Source organism: Mauremys mutica, chromosome 6 (assembly GCF_020497125.1).
Source record: "Mauremys mutica isolate MM-2020 ecotype Southern chromosome 6, ASM2049712v1, whole genome shotgun sequence".
NCBI classification, from domain to species: domain Eukaryota; kingdom Metazoa; phylum Chordata; order Testudines; family Geoemydidae; genus Mauremys; species Mauremys mutica.
Genome location: NC_059077.1, coordinates 63,096,477 through 63,121,400, shown reverse-complemented (window position 1 = coordinate 63,121,400; position 24,924 = coordinate 63,096,477). Strand labels below are relative to the sequence as shown.

At 39.3% G+C, this 24,924-nt stretch overlaps 1 long non-coding RNA gene across 2 annotated transcripts; it reads left to right on the top strand.

The window, feature by feature from the left end:
• Positions 1 to 2,285: 2,285 nt before the first annotated feature.
• On the top strand, positions 2,286 to 24,555 carry LOC123373381. Of its 2 annotated transcripts, none has more exons than XR_006580698.1 (4): positions 2,286 to 2,365; positions 3,878 to 3,980; positions 9,052 to 9,107; positions 24,244 to 24,555. It is a non-coding gene; the product is annotated as an uncharacterized LOC123373381 (long non-coding RNA). The 2 variants fall into 2 exon arrangements; XR_006580699.1 differs by having other exon boundaries at positions 2,343 to 2,449.
• Positions 24,556 to 24,924: the final 369 nt, after the last annotated feature.

Sequence of the window (24,924 nt, the reverse complement as noted above, 5' to 3'; positions counted from 1 at the left end):
AAATGCTACAAGAAAAAAAATGCTATTTTGACTTTTCTAGCTTTTACCAGGAAGTGGAGAGCAGATTGAAAAGAGAAAATTAAAATTAGAAATTTCACTGAATGTTTTTTTTAAGTTCCATTTATTTTTTAAGGAAAAGTTGGCTTGGTTCTTATTTTCATCACAGCTGTTTTGCCCATCTCTAATACCTGATAAACAGTCTAATCAACTTCCACTGGTGTGCATGCATGGGACAGGACAGGCATTTTCTACTCATATCTGCTTAAAAGCGAGTCAAATGTTTTGCTCCTAAATGTGCCAGCAGATCAGTGTATAGATGAATTACTCTGAAATTTGATTATGCTGGTGTTTTATTAATTCATAGATGCTGTCACTGTGCTTCTCAGCTCTCCTTATGCATATAATTAATGTTTCTAATCAAATATTTCTTCATTGGCTCTGCAGAGGATACTATTGGCTTTGTCTTTTAGAAACACTGTGAAACATAATGAAACTAAGATCCTGACTACTTGTGCTCAATAAAGGCAACATTTTCAAAGTACTCTCTGAAACTCTATGGACAAATTTCACATGCACACACTTTTGCACGTGCAAATCCTGCAAATGCACATGCAAATTAGCACTTTTACACATAGGGCAGGCAGTTTCTCACACAATTACCTGCTTTGCACACAAAAATAGTTGTATGCAAGTGGATGCTGCACAAAATATGCCTACACAGTCTTGTAAACAGTGTTTAAACATAAAAATGCAATGGAATTTTGTGCAAAAATAGAGATGCTTGATTCAGCATTTTTGCAAGAATCCAATTTGAATAATGGCATCCTGCCTGACTAAATTTCTCCTACAATTTCAACTGGATTTGGCATTCAGCTAGATAGGACCAGATTTGAAACCCTTATTCATGTTGAGAAGCAACTTACTCCAAAATTAGAGCCATTGACTTTAATGGGACTACTTGTGAAAGTAGGATCTATTTTGTGAGAATAAAGTTATCCGAAATTACACCACAGTGTTGCTGTGCATTGTTAAACAGCTGCATTAGGATGGCTACACTTCGCTGCTGGGAGATCTTTGGTATCCACAGAGAATTTATAAAGTACTTTCCTGTACTCCAGGGCGAGCATGAAAAACACTATATAAATATAGGATATACTTCCAAATCTAGAATTTAAATGTTTCCAATCTTTATGGAATTAGTTTCCTTTCCCAACATTATGGAAACACAGTGCTTTCAAGAAGCATCTTTTGAGTAGATCACAAAGAAAGTTATGTTAAAAAAAATTAGGAAAGATATATAGTACAAAGCAAATCATGAAGTAAGCCAGTATCAAATTGAGCTTTATATATCTTCTCCCCCAAGAGGACCTATACGCCATTTTAAAATTTTAAGCTTTAATCATCATATCAGCCTTTTCATGCTTAAGTGATATGAAGTGTGACTTGACTATGCACTGAAAAAATGGCAGATCTATAGTTTTTTTTAATCGTAGTTGTTATCCCTGGTTATAATCTCCTGATCTTGCTGAGCTATTTTAAATGTTGATATCAAGTTGACTATTTGTCTCCAAACCAAAACTCCTAACAACTTAAATACTTCCACAATCTTTTCTTACTTTATACCATTTGCATTTAGAAATCCCATTAGTGTAATGCAGCAAACAATTTATTTCACTAAAGTTTTCCATGAAGAGAAGAATAATATTTGAGAACAAAACCCAAATTATCAGTGCAGATGACAAAGCCCATAGTATCATCTGCAGATCCAATGAAGAAATATTTGATTAGAAACATTAATTATATGCACACGGAGAACTGAGATGCTAACATCTAATTAGTCACAAAGGGAAATTAAATCTAATTTCTTAACTGACAATTGCTCTCTGGCAGTATTTGTATTTAACAAAATAAATTCCAATTTATCATAGCTGGTACTTTAGAGTTTTAAAGCAATGATCAGATGTACATAAATTGGGTTAAAAGCTAACAATCACAGAGGTAAGCACTGTGCCAGCAACTTTTCCAATCAATATTCTTTTTGGGTTAACAATTAGCAGCTAAACTAAATCAGAATGATACATTGCACAGCCCCTGGGAATGTGATTTCCCCTTGGCTAGTGGTTTGTCTTTCATTACACTGAAGTATTTTATAGAGCCACAGCAAACACTTTGCCAGGGTTAACGAACTCTGGTGAACAATTAAAACAACTAAAAGCTAATGATCTTATTCACCTGGTGCACTCAGTGCTCATCTCTGAGCCATAAGGTACTCATTAGGCTCCCAATGAAGAGTGAGTTTACAAAAGGAAAAATGCAGAAAAATGTGCCCTTTGGAAGGAAGAGATTGAATGTGCTCTGAGCATGAGTAAGATGGAATAAAGAGTCAAGAAAGGCTGACAGCAGGGACATAGGCAGTAGGATATGTATCACTGAAAATAGCACTTCTGCGGTATATTATTTTAAAAGCCTTAAAAAGCTGAAGGGATGATGGTGTGGGTGTGCATACATGGATGAGACCTGAAAGAACATTATAATCACCAGAAAGTCAGAGGAGGAGAAAGCAAACCTGACCTAAACAATGACTTTAGTTCAACTTGCAGTTAAAATCATCCTAGATTTGTGAGGCTGGCAAATACTTTTGAAATTTGTGCTTTGAAGGACTGAGTTTGTCAGGCAGATTTATGGCTTTTTTTTTAACATTTTTATAACTAATACAAAAAATGTAAGGACTGTTTGCAGAAAAGTAATCCTAGTGGGGCCGTGAGTCAATAGGATTTTTTCCAGTTAAATCCTAATTAAAAAGTAATTATGCATAAGGGCAATAACCCACTTGGATGAAGCATTTTATGAGCACAGACTTTGATGAGGAGATTAATAAAAGATAAAAGTAGCATCAGTATATGGAAGAATATCTTATATTTGGGAGGCAGTGTATCCTAGTGGAGTGAGATAGTATGACCTAGTGGATAGAGCCCTAACTGTGGGCAAAGGATACCTGATGTCTATTCCCAGCTTTGCTACTGGCTTGTTGGGTGACCTTGGGCAAAACACTTCACTTCTCTGTGCCTTAATATCCCCATGTGTAAAATAGGAAGAGCACTTTGAGATCTACTGATGAAAAAACTAGGTGTTATTACCTAAAGTCATTGTTTAGGGAAATCCATATTTCATTGTCTGCTCAACCATGTGTTGTCCTTGGAACAAGAGCGATGCATTGTGGCTGTATATACACATGTAGGCATAATAGTAGTTAGTGGCATTTTCAGCGCCATAAACACAAGCTCCTATGGTATGAAATAAAGATCTATCTGCTATAGGCGTGAGTTAAGTGGTAGGGCTTACAATCACTGGGGCCAGCATACAGAGATATGATTCAGCAAGGTACTTATGCATAAACCTAATTTAAGTACATAAGTAGTCCCATTGATTTCATGCTCTTAGGATAAGGAATGGAATACCTAAATTTCAAAAGGAATACCTAACCTGTGGAAAATATGCCTCAAATTTTTGCAAATGCATCCGTCTTTACATGCAAATGCATGGGTTTTTTTTAAACAAACATTCAGATTGAGATTCCCCTGTCATCTGCCCACCCTGCAAAAGACTAAAACCACAATGTAACCATTTCTTCAGTTTAGTTTTCCCTCTTCTGTCTCTCACACACAAACTCACAAAAAACAGTGTCTACATAATCTATTCAAGGTTTTATTCCTATAAGCAGGAAGGAAGAAAGAGAGAGGAAGTTTGTTACTGCTCTTTCTTTAACTAAGAAGATGCTCAGATACTACTTCCTAGACAGATAGATACACTTCAGTTGGGGAAGGGGTCTAGGATATAGCGCAGCATATTAATGGATTCAGCCTCCCAATTTCAACAGTGAAGCTGATGGAAATCAAAGAGGATACAGAAAGGTCATCCAACTACAGGCTGTCAAGCAAATGACACTAGCAAGGTGGCCAGAAGACAAAAGCCAAGTACCGGTAAGAGCAAAACCATATTTTTAAATTAGAGATGAGCTCAGTGTTCAGAATAGAAGAGATGGTTACCATATGAGGTGCCCACCAAACCATTGGGAAAGGTGGAAGCAGACATTTACCTTCAAGAAGAAAGTGGTCTTGATTATATTGGACTACTACTCAAATTTGGAGGAGATTAAAACCCTGCGTGACAAGTAATCTGAAGGAACAGGAAACACTTATAAGACAGCAGACACAGCCAGAGAAAGCCTACAGAGATAACCACAGAAGAGAGAGACACAGAACCATACAGAGGTGAATTTCAGTGGGAGAGATAGATAGTTTGCCACACTCAGAGACAGGTGGACAAGGAGACAGAGATAGGTCACTCCTGGTGTGATTGTCTGTTGAGAAAACCAAAGAACTGAAGTTTTTGTGAAGTGAAGAACTGAGCATAAAATATTTGTTTTTAATTTATATATTCAAATGTTTGTAAAATAGAAAAGATGTATCATGAATAATGGAACTAGAGTCAGGGCCTATGTCCCATGGAAAGACTCTTATTGACAGGACACCAGGAAAAGAGGAAATGTGGGGTTGTTAGACTGGAAACAATTCAGTAACATGTTTTAATTAAGTTCCATTTGCTCAACTAACCTGCATTCAGTATCAATTGTTTCAAATGAAATAGGGAGTGGCAAGAAATGTTTTTCTGCTTAGGTCTAATATCGACAGATGACATGGCCATTACCCTATTCCAGTCTCTTTATCATGGGTAAAAAGTAACACTGACAGGCTCTGGCCAGGTAAAAAAGTAGTGTGAAGTGGATCTAGGGGCAGATTCCCCTGGTCCAGGCACTGTGGAAGATGGCTCTAGTGTGTGACTGGGAGGGGAGTGGTGGGGGCAGGGCCGCAGCATGCAGTGTCTTCCATAACTTAGAAATACCCCTGGCTCTATCTAAATTATGCCAGGGGCCTACCCAGCCTTGAAGTAGCACAGGACAAGAGGGCAACAAGCTGGACTAAAGATTCCCTGGACCCCCTCATCCTGGGCTGCCTCTTAGACAGCACAGAATCTCAATCAGATGTGTGTGCTTGTGTGAAGAAGAGAGTCAGTGAAATGGACCATGGTCACCATATTACAGCTAACGGTTTCATGTAGCATATCTATGCAGGTGTCTAATATCCTATATGTGGATTAGGAAGTTGATTTCCATCCTTCTTACTCCAACATTTATACTTTTACACAGAGTTATAGCCCTGGTTGAGCTCCCTCTTGCAATCAGACACTAGTCTGTAATATTGGATCTAACCCTTAGATCCCACATGCCTCCAAGCCTTCTTGGTCTGAGCAGTATCCAGACACTGTCTCTTAGTACAGTCACAATCTTGGGGTACAGAATATGGGACTTCACAGTCCAGTGGGTCTAGCCCTCAAGACCTGTGCTGACTTCTCAAGCCTCCTTAGTAGCTTAAGCATTCCCTACCCAGAGCTTCACTTTCATGGTATTCCTGTTTACTCTTTAACCCATTAATTAAACAAGGGAGCACTCAGAATTTGCAGAGTAACTTTTAAACCGGACACACTTGTTCCAATGACAAAGGAAAAGAGTTACAGATCGAGGCAAAAGGAACAAATACCTTCAAGCAAATTTTTTCTTTCATTCTCTTTACCACTCCAAGACCTTTTTGGATTCTTGTTAGTGCCCTTTTAGGGTCCCAAGACCCTGTTACACTCCCATCCCATCCTCCTACTCAGTCTTGCTGCTCTGGACGATGGATGACCAATGAAAGAAAGCTCCCCTGGCTTGAGATGATCTCGTCCTAAAATAGAGTTCTGGCATCCTCTGTGAGATGACCCCTCAAACAGTTTCAAACCCCACATCAGGTGATCAGTTACTAACCACCAGGTCCTCTTCCCCCTCTCCCCTCACCCTGGGGTATAGGCTGTGAAAAGAGAACCCTCTGGACTTCATCCAGCCTATTGTTTTAGGGTGGATCTATTTGAATGGAAGACCATCCGGGTTGAGGACTCCTGGAATATTTTCCATTATTAGCCCCTCTGCTAGGCTGCTTGACATCCACTGGGTGCCCTAGCTCAAAATGGAGGCTACATTGCAAAAGTGAAGAGCACAGTATACAATCAATTTGGCATTCACAAAACAGAATGAAGTTTGCAGATTGATACAGACATATATTTGTGTCTGTATATGTCATTGTATATCTGTTGCACATAGACTTTGTGCAGGACAGCAGAATTTTACTTTCTTACTCAATAGTTAGGTACAATCAGATGAGTTAAAGCGAGGACCTTTTAATGTACTTGCATTTTTATAGGTTACTTCCTCATTTTAACAACTACAAAACAAACATACAAAAACTAAAATAGAACCTCAAACCCATGAAAATGTAAGAGTTCGCATGACTTTTGACATGATACCCTACTGAATAAAGCTATATAATGCAACTATTACAATGTTTTAATGCAGATTGTCTATGAAAATAGATTTGAAACATTTACCCTTGAGCAGTTGCTAATTTTTGTATATGTTAATAACTTGGCTGGTTTATTATCCGTGTATTTTGAAGAACAAAAGGGCATAAAGAAGAGTACAGATTAACAACCAATATTTTCATTTTAAAAAAGTAGCTATATTTTAGTTATGAGGTTTCAATAAAGCAATAAAGCTTCCAAAACCATTATCTTTTTTTTTCTCTTTGCTTTCCTATAACTTCAAACCAGATTTTTTTTAAACAGTAAAGTATTTTTTAAATGCTTTGGGGCAGAGCTGAATTTCGTATTTGGGCTTATGAATCAATTTTTCACCACCTCCCACAAATTTTACTGATTCTGTTCAGATGATTTTTACAGATTCAGGCCCAAACTTTACTGAGTCATTTTACATGCATACAAAAAAATATGCATGGGGGGGAGGAGGAAGGGAAGGGAACCTTTGCTTCTCTTCTTCTGCTGCAGAAGTGGAATCTATCTGTTTTAGCTGAGGGACAGTGCATAGTTACCAGTATTTTAAAAGGTTTTTTAGAGATATTTTTCCAAAGGCTCAATTGAGCCTTTTAGCCATAACCTATAGTAAGAACATATGCAAAGCTACAGCACCCAATATGGAGCACTGAGAAGCATTTTGTAACAGGGAGGCAGAATTACTTCTGGAGCTACTGGGTACAGAGAGGCTTGTTGGGATTACCCTTATTGCATACCCACATCTGGCTGCTCGGCTCTACTGTCTAGGGCTATGGGAGATGACTCATGCTTATACCTCCTCCACACACAATCTTTGGGCACTATGCATCCCCAGGGAATGCAGTGTTACCAACTCTCATGATTTTGTCATGATTCTCATGGAATGGGTTACCTATGGAGGTGGGGGAATCTCTATCCTTAGAGGTTTTTAAGGCCCGGTTTGACAAAGCCCTGGCAGGGATGATTTAGTTGGGGTTAGTCGTGCTTTGAGCAGGAGATAGGACTAGATGACCTCCTGAGGTCTTTTAAAACCCTGATCATCTATGATTCTATGCTTATTTTTTCCCTTAAAGCCCCAGCTTCTGGAGTCAAGTGAATATGTGATTATTTCAGTCTTCATTCTTAAAGAAAAAGCAAGTTTCTCACCCTTGTAGCTATGGAGAAAGCTTCAAAATGTGACCTCAGTGCACCCTAAAAGCTCAAAAAGCAGAAGGCAAATAAAAACACTCAATTATTTTTACATAATCTCATGGTTTTAAAACCAAATCTCATGATTTTTGGTGAGCTTGACTCATGGTTTTTGAACATTTGGGGATGGCAATAGTGGGGATGGAGCAGTCCCTGCATTCTCCACAAGGTAGGAACTGCAGTTTTGTTAGTTTATATCTTCTTCCCTCTCACTGAGCACTCACATAAGGACCAGGAAGAATCTGTACCCTATAAAGCTGGGAATTTCGAGATGCTTGTATCCCATCTTCTGGGAAGGGATGCATTCCACTGAATTTTATCCTTTCTGTTACTAATATAACTAACTAACTAATTAATCATCACCATCCCACTGTGAAGCAGGAGATTATTATTAAGCTCATTTTAGAAATAGGGAAAATAAGGCAGAAATGTTACATGATTTGATCAGGAACTGGTCAGAGTCAGGATAAGAATAAGGAGATCCTAGGTCGTGTATCTAGTCCATTAAGCTATGCTGCCTGTCACTCTGATGAGCTCCATCAAAATCCAAGTTAGCTGCACTGCAAAGGAGTTTGCTCGGCTAAGGCAGTCAGCTAGCAAAGAGATTAGGTAGGAGGGTGCTATTGTTAATACTGGCATAGCTCTTCACAGTTGTGAATTGATATGGGGTCCTCCCCTAAATCAAAAGACCTCCGTACAGCTAGTCAGAAAACGTTGGGGTGGGTTCTACTGAAAATGGTGAACAAAATGAATGGGGGTGGAAACAGTTTTCAGGTTTTTGGTTTCCTCCACCCCACCCCCCACCTCCAAAAAGAGGGGATTGTTTTTCTTGTTTTGAGGAAAGTAGATACTTCCTTGAAAAATTTTGTTTAGTTGAAAACCTCTATATTCCATCCAAAAAAATTTTAAATAGAAAAATTTTGACTGGTCCTTGATTGGTGTCCATGATCTTTTTGGACTTAGAGATCAGGAGTGGGCAGCTGTAGGGACACCCTTCATAATCTGTGATTTTGCTGAACAACAAATAAACTTTCAACCCTATGTGGCCAGTTTATGTGGCCTTTCTGAGGAAGGGACTGTCCTTTTGTTCTGTGTTTGTGCAGAACCTTGCACAATGGGTTCCTGTTCTATCACTGGAGTACTAGGTACTACAGCAAACTAAATAATAAAGGCTAGATGCATACTTTTAAAAAAGGGAAACAGAGATTAGTTATATCACATCTAGGTCCTCCAAATACAGGGAAAGGGGACTTTTGTGTGGAATGAAACTTTTTATGATAGATTTTGGCCTGAACCTATTTTTATATTTAAGTTAAATCCCAGGAGGTATAAGGAAACCCAGGTAGTTTAATTACAATTTAGCTAGTGCTGCTAAAATAAAGAACTCAACTGTCTTTTATAAGGCTTGAAATTTTTCCCCACAAGATCTTGCAAAGGGGCACAGTCAGACATCACCGGGGGAACAAAAGATGACAACCATGGTAAGCCTTGGCTGAATGTGCTAATTTCATTACATTAGTTCCTAATGATTGTGCAGTTCTTGAATATTACAGTGTGAATAGCTAGCAGGTGCCACTTATAAAACAATGGGTGGAGTGAAGTATGGTAATTCTGAAATCCTTAACTCTCCAAAAAAAGGTCATTATTTCTTAAAAGGGTGACTTGTGAAGCAACAGCAAGCAAACAAACAATGTCTATACTTGCTTGAAAAATAATAAGATTACTATTAGTGACTTGATTGATTTCTTTGCCATGACACGTCCTTAAGTATGATGTAGTCTTTGCTGTTCATAATAGAAAATCACATCCTTTCCTTAATCTGGAAAGCAAAAAAATAACTTGCCAGTTTGATGATCCATTTCTATGTTACATCATTTGAACAGTAATAATCCTGTTCAGGACTCATGGATCTTCATTTCCCTTTAAAATTATACCTTTTTCTGTGTAAAATCACAGGTAAACATGCTTATTCAATGTCTATCAGACTGGCAGTTTGTTCAGAAAATGGAAGAGTGGCTCTCAAACTTATTGAAATCTATGCCATTTCCTACTATCACTTTATATACAAAACTTATAGACCGAAACAGAATTTTTAGGACCAATATATTTCATCCCACTCTCTGACAAGAGAATTACTAAAACATAGTGGAATTTTTAGTTCCAAGTGACTTTCTTTCAGAAATATAAAATATTAGACATAGGCAGGGTTAGCTAAAATACATTGGATTAAGGAGGCTTTTTGTAAACCTTCTATTCAGAAAAAGAGACAGTTTTGTCACCCACGACCCAACCCTGAATGCAATTCACTTTTAAATGTATGTGTTTTCTTTCAGTTTTGTCTTCCTGGTTCTAATAAAAAGGGACATGTTCTTTTCTCTGATAAAGACAAAAAGAATGTTTTCCTTCTGCATATATATTACATCCCAATCCAGCAAAGCATTTAAGCATATGCTTAACTATATGTCCAGAAGTAGCTACATTGATTCTAATGGGACCACTTAGATCCCTGAAATTAAGTATGTGTTTAAATGCTTTGCTGCATCAGGCCCCATACCTCCTATAATCAGGGTCCTTTTTTAGTCAATGGGACTGAGTAAGAACTTTTCAGTCAGTTGGCTGAGTAAGAACTTCATAACTTGTCCAAGAGCATAAGTAATTAGAGAAAGGGGAGACTCACACTCCTCATCATTTGCAATTATCAGTTAAGAAAGTGTGAGCACATTCTTTTTACAACTCACCTGTGCACACTTTCAGTCTTGAAGTAAGAAGAAGTAATCAGTTGCAATAACATCTACATTTCCCTTTATTCAAATGCCATTGTCATCTCATTTATGTGGGCAAAAACAATAGTCAATTTAGAAAGTAATCAGAAGGAAGAAGTAGACAAGTGCAATTTACAGGCAGGAAATATCCATGCCAATTCAAGTGAAAGAGCAGGTTTCCTCCTTGGGACTCAACTCATTTTTTGTACTGAGAAAGGATGCAGAAATGATGTTACTCTGACAGAAAGTATATTTCCCTTGAAATCCAGATGTATTATAAGATGAACTGGATCAGCATCATTGTGTATGTTGAATCTCACCAAAAAAGAAAAATTCAAATAACATTGTGGATCTAAGTTCAACCTCTAAAAATATGTTGAAATACTATTGTAGTCAAAATTCAATGCACAGGAGCAAGAAAGTCCATTCAGAGTTAATGTTGAAACCCTACTTATACTGTACTTTGTTGTGCATACATAGTGTACCACCATTGTGATATACCAGGGTACAGTTGGGACCAGGGATGGGCAAACTTTTTGGCCTGAGGGCCACATCTGGGAATAGAAATTGTATGGTGGGTCATGAATGCTCACAAAATTGGGGTTGGGATGCAGGAGGGGGTGAGGAGTTTGGGGTATAGGAGAATGCTCTGGGTTGGGACCAAGGGGTTCAGAGGGTGGCAGGGGAACCAGGGCTGGGGCAGGGGTGCAGGAAGGGGTGTAGGTTCCAACTGGGTGTGCGGGCTCTGGCGTGGGGCTGAGGATGAGAAGTTTGGGGTGCAGGAGGCTGGGATCAAGGGGGTTGGAGAGTGGGAGGGGAATCAGGGCTTGGGCAGGGGGTTGGGGCATGGGGAGAGGCTCAGAGGTGCAGGGTTCGAGTGGCACTTACCTCAAGCAGTTCACAGAAGCAGTGACATGTCCCTTCTCCGGCTCGTACCCGGAGGCACAGCCAGGCAGCTCTGCACACTGCCCCATTCAGAGGGACCACTCCTGAAGCTCCCATTGGAGTGCCAGAGGGGGCCATTGTAATGCGTTGGAGCCAGAGCAGCGCCATGTCATGGCTTCTGGGAGCCGCATGGTGCAGCCCCCGACCCAGAGCCCTGACTGGAGCACCAGAGTGGGGCCGAGCCGCGTGGTGCGGCCCCCGGTCCAGCGCCCTGGCTGGAGCGCTGGAGCTGGGCAAACCCCAGACCCTACTCCCCAGCGGGAGCTTGCGGGCCAGCTTAAAACAGCTTGCAGGCTAAATCCAGCCCATGGGCCGTATTTTGCCCACCCTTGGTCTAGACCAATAGGGGACTATCACTTCCGACCTGCGACCTCAGGTGCCTTACAATACCTTGCTAAGGGCTGCTTACAAACAGCCTTCCCGCATGCAAGTCACACCCTGAATGTCTCTGTGTAATTGCAGCCTGCCAGCCACACTTGGGTGACATTCTGGCTCTCCCAGGGTTATGCTTCAGGGTGACCCCAACGCACTCCCCCTGAAATGTATGCCCTGTACTGCCCAGCCCTCTCCTAGACAGTACAAATATTTTAAATCCCTTATTCATTTAAGGGAATAATATGCTAGTTTATCTCAAATTCAGACACTTTAATTTAAACACACTGGATTAGATAAAACAGTAAAACAATAAAACAAGTTTATTAACTACTAAGAGAGAGTTTTTATGTGAGTACAAGTAATGAGGCATAAAAGTAAGAAATGGTTACAAGAAAACTAAAGATAAAGTGTTTACTAATGCGTAATTTAACTAACTATATTAGATTCAAGCAAAGTTTCTCACTGCATGCTCCAGCAGATTACTGACCAAAAACCAGGTCAGGACCGCTCCCCCAGGGTCCAACGACTGCTTCCTTTGTCCCTTCAGATGCAGTGGGCAGAGAAAGAGGGATGGCGGGGAGTGCTTTGGGGTGCTTGTCCTTCCTATTTTTAGTTTCAGTCACTCTCTTGACAAACATTTCCAGCTGGGCACTAGGAGACAGAGTCTATGTGGAAGGATGTTCCCTGCTGGCTTTTTCTCACCTATTCAATCTTTGTTCCCCTCCCTGCATGATAACTCTATTTACTGCTTAAATGCAAATTAAGCAGAGCACCCATTCCTTTGTTTACGCTGTTTGCAAACTGTTGTTTGGGCAGGGCTGTGGGGTTTGGAACGTGTATTAATAACATTATAGAGGAAAATCTTGCAACATCACCTACAATGTTGCCACATACATTTTATCGGGATGATACTAACCAGCAAATTATGAGTTTTCAAATGATACCTTACAAGACATGCCTTATACAAAATTTATTACAATAGTGTGTAGTAGTATCATATTACCATAATAGTGTGTAGTATTTATTACCATACGTATAGTATCCGTTGTTGGAAGATACCCATAATATATAGGCACAAATTACTGTTGTGCATGGTGGAGAAGGGTGGGCCAGTGTAGTTGACATGCTTCACTGGCTGTGTCTTCCCCTAGCTCACTCAATTCCAGATTCCAGTGGGTGGCTAAGTCACTGTTTTCTAAGTCAGATAAATATTTTTGAGAAAACATTTAAAACTACTTTTCTTTTGGCGGAGGCCACACAAGATTTTTTTTGTCCAAAAAATAAAGAGAGACATTTTAGAGCTAAGTTTTAGGACAAGTTTGGCTGCTGCAACCAGTAATACAGTTTTAACTATAATGAACTTGCTGAGCATTTACACAAGAAAACTAAGTATGCTTGGAGAAAAATACATGAAAAAGAGTCAGTTTCACATTATAATAGGAAGTCTTATTAGGTCACTGATACCACACACTATGTGTAATATGCTCTGAATAAAAAAGTTGGCTTAGTATAAATAAGGATTTTTTTTTCTTATTTCTGCCAACTTTAACCCAAACCATACACCACAAACAAATTAAGTAGCATAAGGGTTCTTCCATTTCTTTCTACTATCCTTCCATTTCCTTCCTCTCTCTCCCCACCCCTTCCTTCCTTCCAACGTGCTCAGCCATAGATGCTTTTACAGTAATCAAAATGTAACATTACAAAATAAAAACCACACAGAATGCATGTGTGGATATTGGGCTGCCCATATAAAACCACAATAATATCATTCCTAGTCTCACATCTGATTGCCCTCTGCCCACTCCTAGACACTTCCAAAAGGATGAGCTTACAGTGTTCCCTGGAGGTTAACAAATCCAGACTCCAGTGGACAGAGTGGTATGTTAAAGTACTGTTGATGTTTTATCACTATATAGGCTAAAGCATCACAAGATAATGCCAAAAATAAGTGGTGAATCTGTAGGAGCAAAGGATAACTCCTTTCAGCTGCTACCTACATTCCATCCTAGCTGAATTCTGCCTGCTGCCCGTTTACTTACCTGCTGCACCAGAATCCGACCTGAAGCATCCCACTCATTCACTGGCAGACTCCCGGTTGCTGCTTACTAACCTTTCTACTAAGATGCCCCATTTATACTCTGCCCTGGAAGAGCAGGACTGAGTGCTGGCTGGAAGTGGACCACTCCTGAACCGGACCTTTTTTGAGCACATTAGAGTCAATCCCTTCTCCCCATGGTTGCATGTGGCAGTGGACAGGCTCAGGAGTCTATGCAAACCCCTCCTCCCCAAGGAGAATGGTATGAAATTAGCCCCACAGAAGCCTGTGATACCCTGTCTCTGTCTGTGAGGTTACTTTCACTCCATGTAAGTCAGCTGGAGAAGCAGGAATCCATTGACTGAAACAATTGGAAATACAGCATATAGTACCTAGTCCATATATAACTACATTAGTCCCCTTCATGAGGAAAAAAGGCCACAGGGGTCCTCAAATTTGAACTTGCACATTTTCATGCTAATTGGGTTTTTTTGGGGGGGGGGGAGGCTGGAGGAGGCATTCCATCTCTCCAGTACATGCAGGAAGGCGGTGGGTTGGCCTCTAAACCTTAGGATTTGGAGAACCCATGAAAAATCTGGGAACCAAGTATCTCCTCATTGGTTCTTGGCCAACTTTGGTCCTCCTTGCTTAAAGAGCCAATCCCCACTGGCCCCTACTCATAAAGCCTCTTTCATGGGGGTTTCATGCAGGGATGAGAGTTGCAGAGTAAGATAATGTTACCTGGGTCACCGTTCTATTACTTTACTTTCTAGCTGCAGTTTGAAGGAGATGATACCACACAGAAATGTTTCACCATCCCTGCCTCCTGCAAACCCATAGAAGTCAGTTCCACAGTGCACTCACAGAAGGTCTGGCACTAAGCCAGCATTTATCCCCCACCTCCTGCCCATACCCTCCAGTTCATTCCCAGCTGAGCTGGATTCTCGTTACTCAGAAAAATAGAGAGGACAATTAGGTCCTCAGAGGGTGCACAGATTTCATAGGGGGCATGATTGGTGAGGCTTATGTCCACCTATTATCCCAAATTACCCATGGTCTGAAGCATAAAATAAATAATCTAAAACAATAAATTACATTTTCTTTGTGGCAGAGCTTTGAACCAAACTTCAACTATATTAACCACAAGTTGAATTGTAGATCCTTTCAATCATCCTATTAATATACAAGATTGAAACTTATTAGAGAATACACTGTGTTTAATTCATTTTCAAAAATCTTCTACAGGCTTTCCTAAATTTTGCCCTCTTCTTTCTTAAGTCATGCTCGACTTTTCATTATTTTCAGTGGCATGTGTCATTTGATTTAGTCTTTCTTTCTGGGGTTTTACACTCTATGAAGCAGGACTGTTCTGTTATGCCAATTTATTTAGGGCTTTTAAAGTTGTTTTTCATGTTTAAGTCCTTTATGAGTGAATACAATTAGTTTGAGAGTTACAAATTATCAACTTTTTTTAATGTTTATCCTAAGAAACAGAAGAGGCATAGAAGCTGTTCTTCTTGACAGCAGCTGTATCCAGTGTGTTTATGTGAGATTATTCTCATTAACTGGTACTGCAAACCTCACTTGGTAAAGTACAGTGGCATCTATAGGTAAAATAGCAGCTTACATACTCCTAATGTTAGCCAAGTTATTGCAGTGTCAAAAAATAAATGAGCAAAATAAAAACCAAACTCTGATAACATGAAATCCAACTATTACTCTGATATATAGAAGTTACTAGAATTTAACATACTAAGTTTTCAGGGCCAAATTCTTGTCTGGCATGCAACTCCAGTGACTGGGCACAACTCCAGTCACTTCAGAGTTGCGGCCCTCAATTACACTGGAGTTGAATTTCATCCACACTTTAAAAAAAAACCTCACATAGCAAAGAGATTTCCACTAACTTAAACAGGAGAAGGATTAGGCCCTTAATGAGACATTTTCTAACAAAGTTAGTGAGACAGTTACAATTTGATTAAGAAACAGTGTCCTCATTCTATTGTGCCCAACCTATATAATTAGGGATGGAGAAACCAGTTTGGTTAAAAGAAAACTCACTCAAAACTCTTCTACCAGGATGTCCTCCCGACCTTGGGACTGGTTTCGGTTACCAAGTCTGTGGTGGTCACTGAGGAGGCAGATCTCCTCGCAGAGCCCCTGCTACACAACCCCCAGCATGGTGTGCAGGTGGCAGAGTCCCCCTCAGTGCACCAGAGATTGGTTCTGGCAAGTCACCAGAATCAGAGCCCTCCTGGACTATGACCGGTAGATCCCATGGTTGGCGCATGCCTTATACCCCCTGGCACATATTCCAGGAGGTAAGGGAAGCCTTACTACCTGCCTCTTGAGCTTTCTCTGAGCAGGTCCTGCAGGAGAATGCTCCCTGCCCACCTCTCACTCCTGGCCCTCTGGACCTCATCATCATGTCCCAGCCCCGCGATTCCCCCCATTCTCCCTCATTACCTGAGTCAGCTGCATAAATTGCAGCCAGTTCATTTTTGAACCACATCTCAGAACCAGCTGCATGCATCTTTCCTCATCTTCGTGTCCCACCCTGACACCAAGTGGCAGAACCTCTAACCATCTGCGGAGCATGAGGAATGCCATGGGTGGGCCAGCCTGTATTCCGCTCTGGTCCCATGGTCCACAGGGCACATTAGTTGGTGGCTCCTTCATAAGACCATGAGCTTGGGCATATATTTGGTGTGGTTCACCCCTCTTCCTGACATCTGCCCATTCTGTGATGTCCGGGAGACCCTGATACATATCTACCTCAAGTGCACCAGGTTGCAGCCCTTTTTCTGGCTCCTCCATAATCTTCTCCTCAGGTTCTGGCTTCACTTTTCCCCACATGTCCTGCTTTTTGCACACCCTATCCATGGCCTCATGAAGTTATGAGACCTCCTCATCAACCTCCTCCTGGTGCTGGCCAAGGTGGCCATTTATTCTACCAGGAGGATGATACTGGATGGGGAGATGCTCTGCGACTGTGGGTCCTATTTCTGTTCTTCTCTTCAATCACATATCCAGAGTTCCTTTATGTATCACTGCATTTCAGAGTTCTTGCTGGGGAACAATTAGAGGTATGAAATACTTATGAGAAATGCTGTATCAGTGGTATTTCCATCTGAAATAGAAATAGAGTTCTGAGAATTTTGTTAGGAAGTCTTTCCTCCCAAGTTTCGAGCCTCATTTTTCAGGTCCAAAAAGTTTGGATAAACATTCAGAAATTTGGGTTCATATCTGAACTAAACCTCTGAATCACATTCGAGCCATCCATATCCTTCATATTGATTTTTAACTCTTTAGTATACAAGAAGACATTGACATTTTTATTTAAAAAATTATACTCATATGCATCTCCTGAACTGTCCATATTGCTGTCAGTTTGTGGTACATTAGCAACAATTAAGTTGATCACCCAGTACAAATGTTTATGGTTCATAAGACCTGCTTTGAGAAGAGTCTTTATAGGGCTTATCTTCACTTAACTGAAAATTTAAAGTGAAACAAAGCCTGGTAGGTTTAGTGGTGTTTTGTGTTGTATGTTACATCAAAACTGTGATTAAAAATAAAGATGCTGGACTATATTTTTACATCTGCATGTAAAAATAAACATTGTGCATAGAAACATGCTGATCCATGCATGGCTTCAACAGACATATACTTTTGCATTGGGTAATTTGCACACTCTTCAAACATGCCCAGGAATAAATGTGCCCCAATCAATAAATGAAAGAATTTACAATAAGTCATCCAATAAGTAGGATGCAAATACAGAACACCTGAAGAAGAGCTGCCATCGTTTTAGAAAATATTAATGCAAAGCAATTAGCTGTTACAAGTTTTTAAAAAATCTCCAAAGCTTTTAGATGTGCTGAGATGCCGTGTGAGCAATTTCCATGCTCTTTTACTGCCTTGGTAAATCATTTATAAAGACAGCCTTAATACAAAATCCTCTTAGAAAATAACATAAAATATATTGATTACAAAATACTTTATCCCACCTTAAACTTATACATATCCAGTAAGTACTTCACTTATTACAAGGTAACTTGTGCAGAGTAACAACTTTCATTTTGCATCTAATAGGAAGCTCTTAAGACATAGGCAATTTGAGCAGGAAGACAGAGATGTGATTTGTCCAGCGATGAAGAATTCCTAAAGGTAGGGGCTGCTGAGGTCAGGAGTGTAGGAAGGGTTCTGAGATTCTGAGGAACAAGAGAAGGGAGCCATGCTGAAATCAGTACCTCAGCCTCCCAAAGCTGAATCCAAAGGTGAATCCTGCTCTCATGTACATCCACAGTTTAAGGATCTGATATTCAGATTTCTTCTTTTTCATAATTAAGCTGATTTTAAAACATTAGCACATCTATGAAAAATCTTAAGGGAAGAGGATAATGACACAGTGCGATGCAAGTGTTTTTGGGGTCAGTGCAAGCATATCTGGGGTCACCTGCAAAACAGTTAGACTGGGCCCCCAGCTGCTAGGCTCAAGATTAAAGAAACCAGGCTTCATTGAAGTCAATGGCAAAGCCCCCATAGTTTTCAATAGGGCCAGGATTGCCCTCTCGGTGTGTAACCTAACCCAAACCCCACTTTCCAAAAGCATGAAACTTCTAAGTGATGCCAGCTATTGTGGAGAAAAGGGTGTCCGTTTGAACAGTACTCAGGCCAGTGGTCCATGGCTGCCTGTTCCTGTGGTGACTTTTGATTTTTGTAGATGATCACGAAGAACTTGAGTTTCTTTCATGTCTCCACCCTTGGAAGGTTATCATTCACTTGTGCTCTCATGCTGGAGTGTCTTAAAAACAAAATTGAACAAAACATATATGCAAGAAAAGAAATCATAAAATCTTTATTGTAGTCCTCACCCTTCCCTTTTTGAGCCTGGCTCTTGTTGGCCATTATTCACTGTGTTATGTTTAATTTAAGACCTAATCCTGTATGGGGATGGAGTCACAGGGAATTGAACATGCTCAACACTTTGCAGGCTTATGCTTTGGATGAAAAATCTTGAGGCACAGGGTCCTTGTCTTCTTGTATTTTTATAAAGCACTATGCACACCTCCGATGCTGAATAAAAACGAATAACAGTAGGCTAACTTGATATTGGTAATGCATTATTTATTATTGTTTAAACTTTCCCGACTTGGAGATTTTTTGGGTAAGTGTGTTGTTTAAAAGTTGCTAAATAAAAATCAGCATAGAGCTCCATCTGCAGTACTCCATGTGCACAGATTCCATGTTGAGGCCAATGACAGTACAGTGTGAGCCAAGTGGATTCAGGATTGGGCCCTTTGGCAAGGTTTGACCAATTATCAGCACTTCAGAACCTTTGAACTAGTTACTGACTTTCTGTTACATTACAACTCCCCTGAGGCATCCAAAATTCCAGACCCTTCAAAAACGGTAGTTAAAAAGGAAAAGAAAAGTGCAGATAAGTAATTTACAAGTGGAAAGTGTTAGTCTTGCTGCTATTTTTACATTCTATAATATCTTTAAAAAGGAGCAGATAGCACAGAGCATAGTGAGGTAATCAAAGTTGTAATCTTTTATGTTGATTAACCTTTCAGGTAAAGAATATGACATAATCAGGTAATTAAGAAAAACTGAGAGCTATTCCTTGCACAAAATCCTGACAGAATACCCTATTGATCCCTGGAAAAGCCTTTATATATAAGTAAATGGACATCAACTAAATGGAAGCACTGCCTAGGAGACAGCTGAAGACTTTAACTTCTGTCTGCAAGAAATGTATTATTAATTCATAGCACATTGAATATAGTGCTTAGCTGACTTTCAACCTTAGCTCCGAGAGTACATACCAGATTCATAATATGCAGAGGATGTACACTGAAGGGGAGTGAAACTATCATACTTCTCCCACTAGGGAGGATAAAACCAATAACATTAAAGAGATTTGGAAATATGATACGGAATTGCACTGTTTCCTGTTCTGACTGGATGAAGAGTTTCTACTGCAATTTTCAAGCTAAATAATCATAACAAAAATCAAATAAATAAAATTTCAATTAACAAATTTTAAGGTAGCAAAACACCATTGCTAAAATGGAAGCATTTTTTTTTTAAAAGAGCAAATTATATTTGTTTAGGGAATGGGTCATGAATGGAGCTCTAAGCACTTTTTACTAAAGAAACTCCAAACCAAGCAGGCGCTGTGAAATGGAAACTTAGCCCAATTTCAGCAAAGTATTTGCTGCGGTTCTTGAGTCTTGGTTTGGTATAAAAAGCCACAAATCCATTGCCTCCCTGTGTCTGAATCAGGCTTATTTTTAGTTTTCACCAGTTCCTGCTCCTTTTGAGCTTAATGGGAATTTTGCCATTGACTTCAGAAGGAGTAGGCCCAATGCAAATGACAGCAGTATGATTGCTTGGTAGGTGTATTTGGTTTGGGATTCAAACTGAAATCTCAACAAAATGCTGTCAAAAACATGGAGTTTTGTATGTATGATGTTAGTCCCTCATGGGAGCTCTGGAGTAGAGTGCTACCAGCTCTTGTCTTGAAATAATCCTTAGTAAGTAACATGCCACCAAGGTTACCATGTCTGTGACAAGAGATGTAGGTGCTTCAAGTGCTAAGTCTCTGAGGACTCCAATGTCTGATGGGTCCTAAAGAAGCATTCCCCAAGTACTTTCAACACCATGCTCCTCGCAGTGGCCACAGATACTCTACTTCAGTGACTCACTCCTCTCAACTGTCCCCCAAACTGCCTCATTATCTTCCCCCCTGCTAGCCCTGAGCAGGAGGAATATTGCCCGTTTCCCAGTGTTATAGCACTGCTATTTCAAGTTCCAGCTGGGACTAGAAAGTCTAGAGGAAGGCAAAAATATCAGTGCTGAACATTCTGGGGCCTCAGAAATGTTAATTTTGGGTGATGATTCAGGCTTGTTCTTATTTTATTCAATCTACTTTGCCCACTACTATCAGTTTTTGCCCAAATCCCCACCAGATTCTTAATTAACACCAGAGTGTGATAAAACTAATAAACATGAAGGGACAAAGAAAACGTTTAATCTGTTGAATGCTTTTTGGTGTTGTTATTGTTATGAGTTACTCCCATTTCAATGATTTATTGCTTAGGAGCTCGATCCCCAATTACTTATGCACCCAAAACTCCCAGTGACTTCAGCCAGGAACTTTGAGTCCCCAAGAATAAATATTTAGTCCCCAAATTTGTTCTTAATCTTTAGGGTGTGTTGCCATATATTCATGTGGTAGCTTTGGCATGAGTTGTTTTGTTTCAGGGGATTGACTCTTTACCCACACTCATTCCTTGGCAATACCAAAACATGGATCTATAAGGACATATCTAAAGTGTTTGTCTTTTATTTTAAAAATGCCTTCTCTTAATTACCCATTGTTTCTTAGAAAGCCTACTAATGTATGTCATTTAAGACAGCATTATTGTTGTGCTTCTGTCAAAGCCTTCATTGAGTTTTTAAAACCCAGAGTGATGAAACATACGCATAAGAGCTTTCAAATTCTACAGTCTTTTGCTTCCACTTGTAGATTTGAGTTTGTAACAGACATCTAGTTTAATTGGCATTCCATAAAATATAGAGATTTATGCAAACGTGTTAACTCTCTTTCCCGGTGCTGTTATTTAAAAGTTACTCTCTGAATATTTTTCCCCATCAAACCCCAACAGCAAAAAGGCAAAAATTAAATATAAATTATCATGGCTAAATATGCTCATAGGACAAAGAAAAAGTAAATCAATCTTTTGAATTGAGGTCTTTAAAAAGTAGGCAAAAAAAACCAGCTTTCTTAATTTGTGCAGAGAAGTGGCCTAGTTAATCAGCACTGATTACCCTCACATGGCTTTTCAGTTATGTTGGTTAATTAAAGTGCTTTCTAATGAACACTAGCCCAATTTTCCCCACCCCCTACCATCATTTGGCAGGGAGGAAGGGACATGAAAGGCATCTAAACTGGGATTCTTTCTCCCTTGAAAAATTGTGGCTGAACTAGCAGAGGCGGGAATGAACACTTTTGCCTGTTTGCAGTGTTATGCACTCTGGTTATCTTTTCCAGATGTGAAGAAGGCCTCTGTGAAGCTTGAAAGCTTGACCCAGCCACCAACAGAAGTTGGTCCAATAACAAATATTATCTCACCCACCTTGTCTCTGAGTCTTGCTTGAATAGTCTTTTATCTGCAGAGCCCCCTGGCCATCAGTGTGGGAAAACATTCATGGAGCAAGCATCTTTTAGCTGGAGTAATCATCATCATCATGAAGTGCTTATCAGAAAGGAAGACAAAATGCAATTAGGCTCGATTTACAATTGGACCAATAATTACTATTCAGATGTCTCAGCTGTATGGAAAATACATGATTCTGAACCATGACTTTTTTGTTTGGTTGATTTTTTTTCTCCTTTTCTTGCTCTCTTTTTCTTTTAAACATAAAATATGTCAGTCATGATGTAGCACAGCTGAATAATTGTCATAGAGTCGAATGCTTGCAGATGGTTAATGGAAACAGAAAATTAAATGAACAGCAGTAAAGAAACTCATGCAAAATTAAAGAACCCTATTGCAAATTTAAAGGGTCATTTGGTTTCATCAAAAATCAAATAATATGAATATGTTATTCTCTGCATGAAAGAGACTATGCTAAATTGTTTTGAGAGCTGAAAAATGAGCAATCAATGGTTTACTAATGAAATTTGTGAAAAATCATGCACTATTGAAATGTGCAGTAAATTGCTGGTTAGGAGCTGCAGAAGGAAGTCTGCTTTTAGAGATTGAATTTTGTTATTTATTGTTTACTTAAATTATTGAATTGAAGATAGGACTTAAAACAAGTTAGGTTACTACAAATATACAAAAAAATAAGGATTACACTAAGCATTTTCCCTTAGCCTATACAAATCAAGTGCAGTGTTTCAAAAATGATTTGACTGAGAACTGCTTATCAGATGAAAGAATCCCAACGTTTCACAAGATATAATATCTCCAAAGTGCAGAATCAATTTCTACCAAGACTTGAAAGGTCTTAGAACTGTTTTATGAAACTAAACTCTCATCTGCTTGACATATTTGAAAGATATAATTGATAAAACCTTTGTAAGGAGCGAAGTTATCTTTCTAGTACAAAACTAGATGTGAAACTACTTAGTAAGTATCACTTAGAAGTGGATTTAAGTTAAAGATCCTTTAAAATGGAGTTCAAGATTTCAAAGCATCATATTCTTTATAAGCTCCTCTTTATTTTTCATCATCCATTCTATTCTCCAGGAAAGTCTGAAGTCAATATCAAATATCTCTGTCCATCAGAGAAATGATTTTAAAGTTCAATGGCTGTTGATGTCAAAGGAAAAGGGGGGAAATAGACATATTTGGGTTGTTACTGGAAATAAATCAGAAGTGTGTGTCATAGTCATATATTGTCATTTATATTTTTATTTCTGAAGAAATCCTGGAAGGTGTCGTATTAAAAGACAGGCCATCCCTCACATGGATGAAAGGCCAAGCTATTTAACTTGACAACAGCTGGGGAAAAAATACTTTAGAAAAAACAGTATGAAATGCAGGAATTTGATAAATTCTGTAAGTCCCAGCTTAGTCTATTTAAACATAAATTGTAATGTGTCTTATCTAGCACTAATCAGAAAGGAAAATATGTTGCAGACATTTTTTTTCTTAGTGACACCTACTTCTGAGGCTATTAAAGTGCCTGTGGTTATTCTTCTGCTGTAATTCTTGCATAGTCAGTTTCATATTAAACTGATGCAGAGATGAAAATATTGATCTTACTTCTGCTTTCAAGAAAGCACAAAATGTCTTTGCTTAAATCTTTTTTGAATTGCTACACTAGACTAACTACCTAACAGAGTTAAAGGTGAGAGCTTCTTTCCCTTTTTTATAAAACAAGAGTGTCCAATATAAAATAGCTATGAAATGATAAATGTTTCATAGTAAATGAATTCTAAATGAGTATTTTGGTTCCCTGGATTTTACTTAAAGACATAATGCCATTTCCTAAACAGTACCGACTCAGATATGGAAGCATCTTGTGTATTTTTCACCAGAACTGTTCAAGTTACTCAATTTTAAAATGACAGATATACAGTACTTGCCATGAGAAATCAATCCCTCACAGTGAATAAATGTGGCAGCATAATCCATACAATGTATATAACAATAGTAGACTTTTGCTGACCCATTACTCTTTATGAATACATTTTAAAGGCAATATCTAGCTGGAGAACTATAATTTTGAAAATGTAATTTGTGATATATTTTTGGTTCCTCTGTTGGAGCTGGATTTTTTTCTCATGAGCCATTATATTTTTCTGACTTCAATTCTACAGTAAAATTTATCTAAAAATATTTATTCTATTGAAATAAGTAGTTTTATTTTATCAAAGTGGAGTGAAAACTGCTTTAATCTTGCTCTGTTTACACAATGAGAAGGCACTGAAACACAGGCTTTCATTCATAGTCAGATTCTACATCTCCTTTGCAGGTGCACAGAGGGGAGGAGAGAAAAAAGGATTCTTTGTGGCTGATTGCATAACCATATAACTGCCAGACACAAGGGCAGAGACTGCCCCTTCTTTAATCCTCTGGGTGTGTGGGGGAGTACCTCAAGAGCTCAGAGAAGACTGGGAGTATTGGAGATCCTCAGAGTCAGGCACAAGGATATTGTTAAGAGCTGCTGTTTCCTAGCTCCATACCTAAATTTACAGAGCCACATGCACACAATATGGCTGAGAAGAGGCTTCCAAAGGAATGTAGGGAGGATGGCAGCACCCACTGCTCATCCTGGACCAAATTCTTCTCCACTCTGCTACTACAAAGGAACAGATATTCTGGCTCCAACTTTGAAAAAAATACTGTATATATAAAAAGTTTGTGAGTTGATGTCTATTGCCATCTGCCAGTTCTTGTGACTATGTCGCATATAGAATAAAAATTAGTCTGTCAGAAGACTCAATTACTATAGCTTGTGAGCAAATGACGGGGGCCATTGAACAGTGATCTCCCAGTGTACCAGCATAAAGTTATTTAGCTCAGATACAGCAAGGAACTGGTTTTCAAAGGTGTTGAGCACCTGCAATTCCATTTAAAGCCAATGGGGGTTCAAGTGCTCTACAAGTGTGAAAAATCAGGCCCTGAATTTTTAGTGACCTTTAGTCAATTGTCT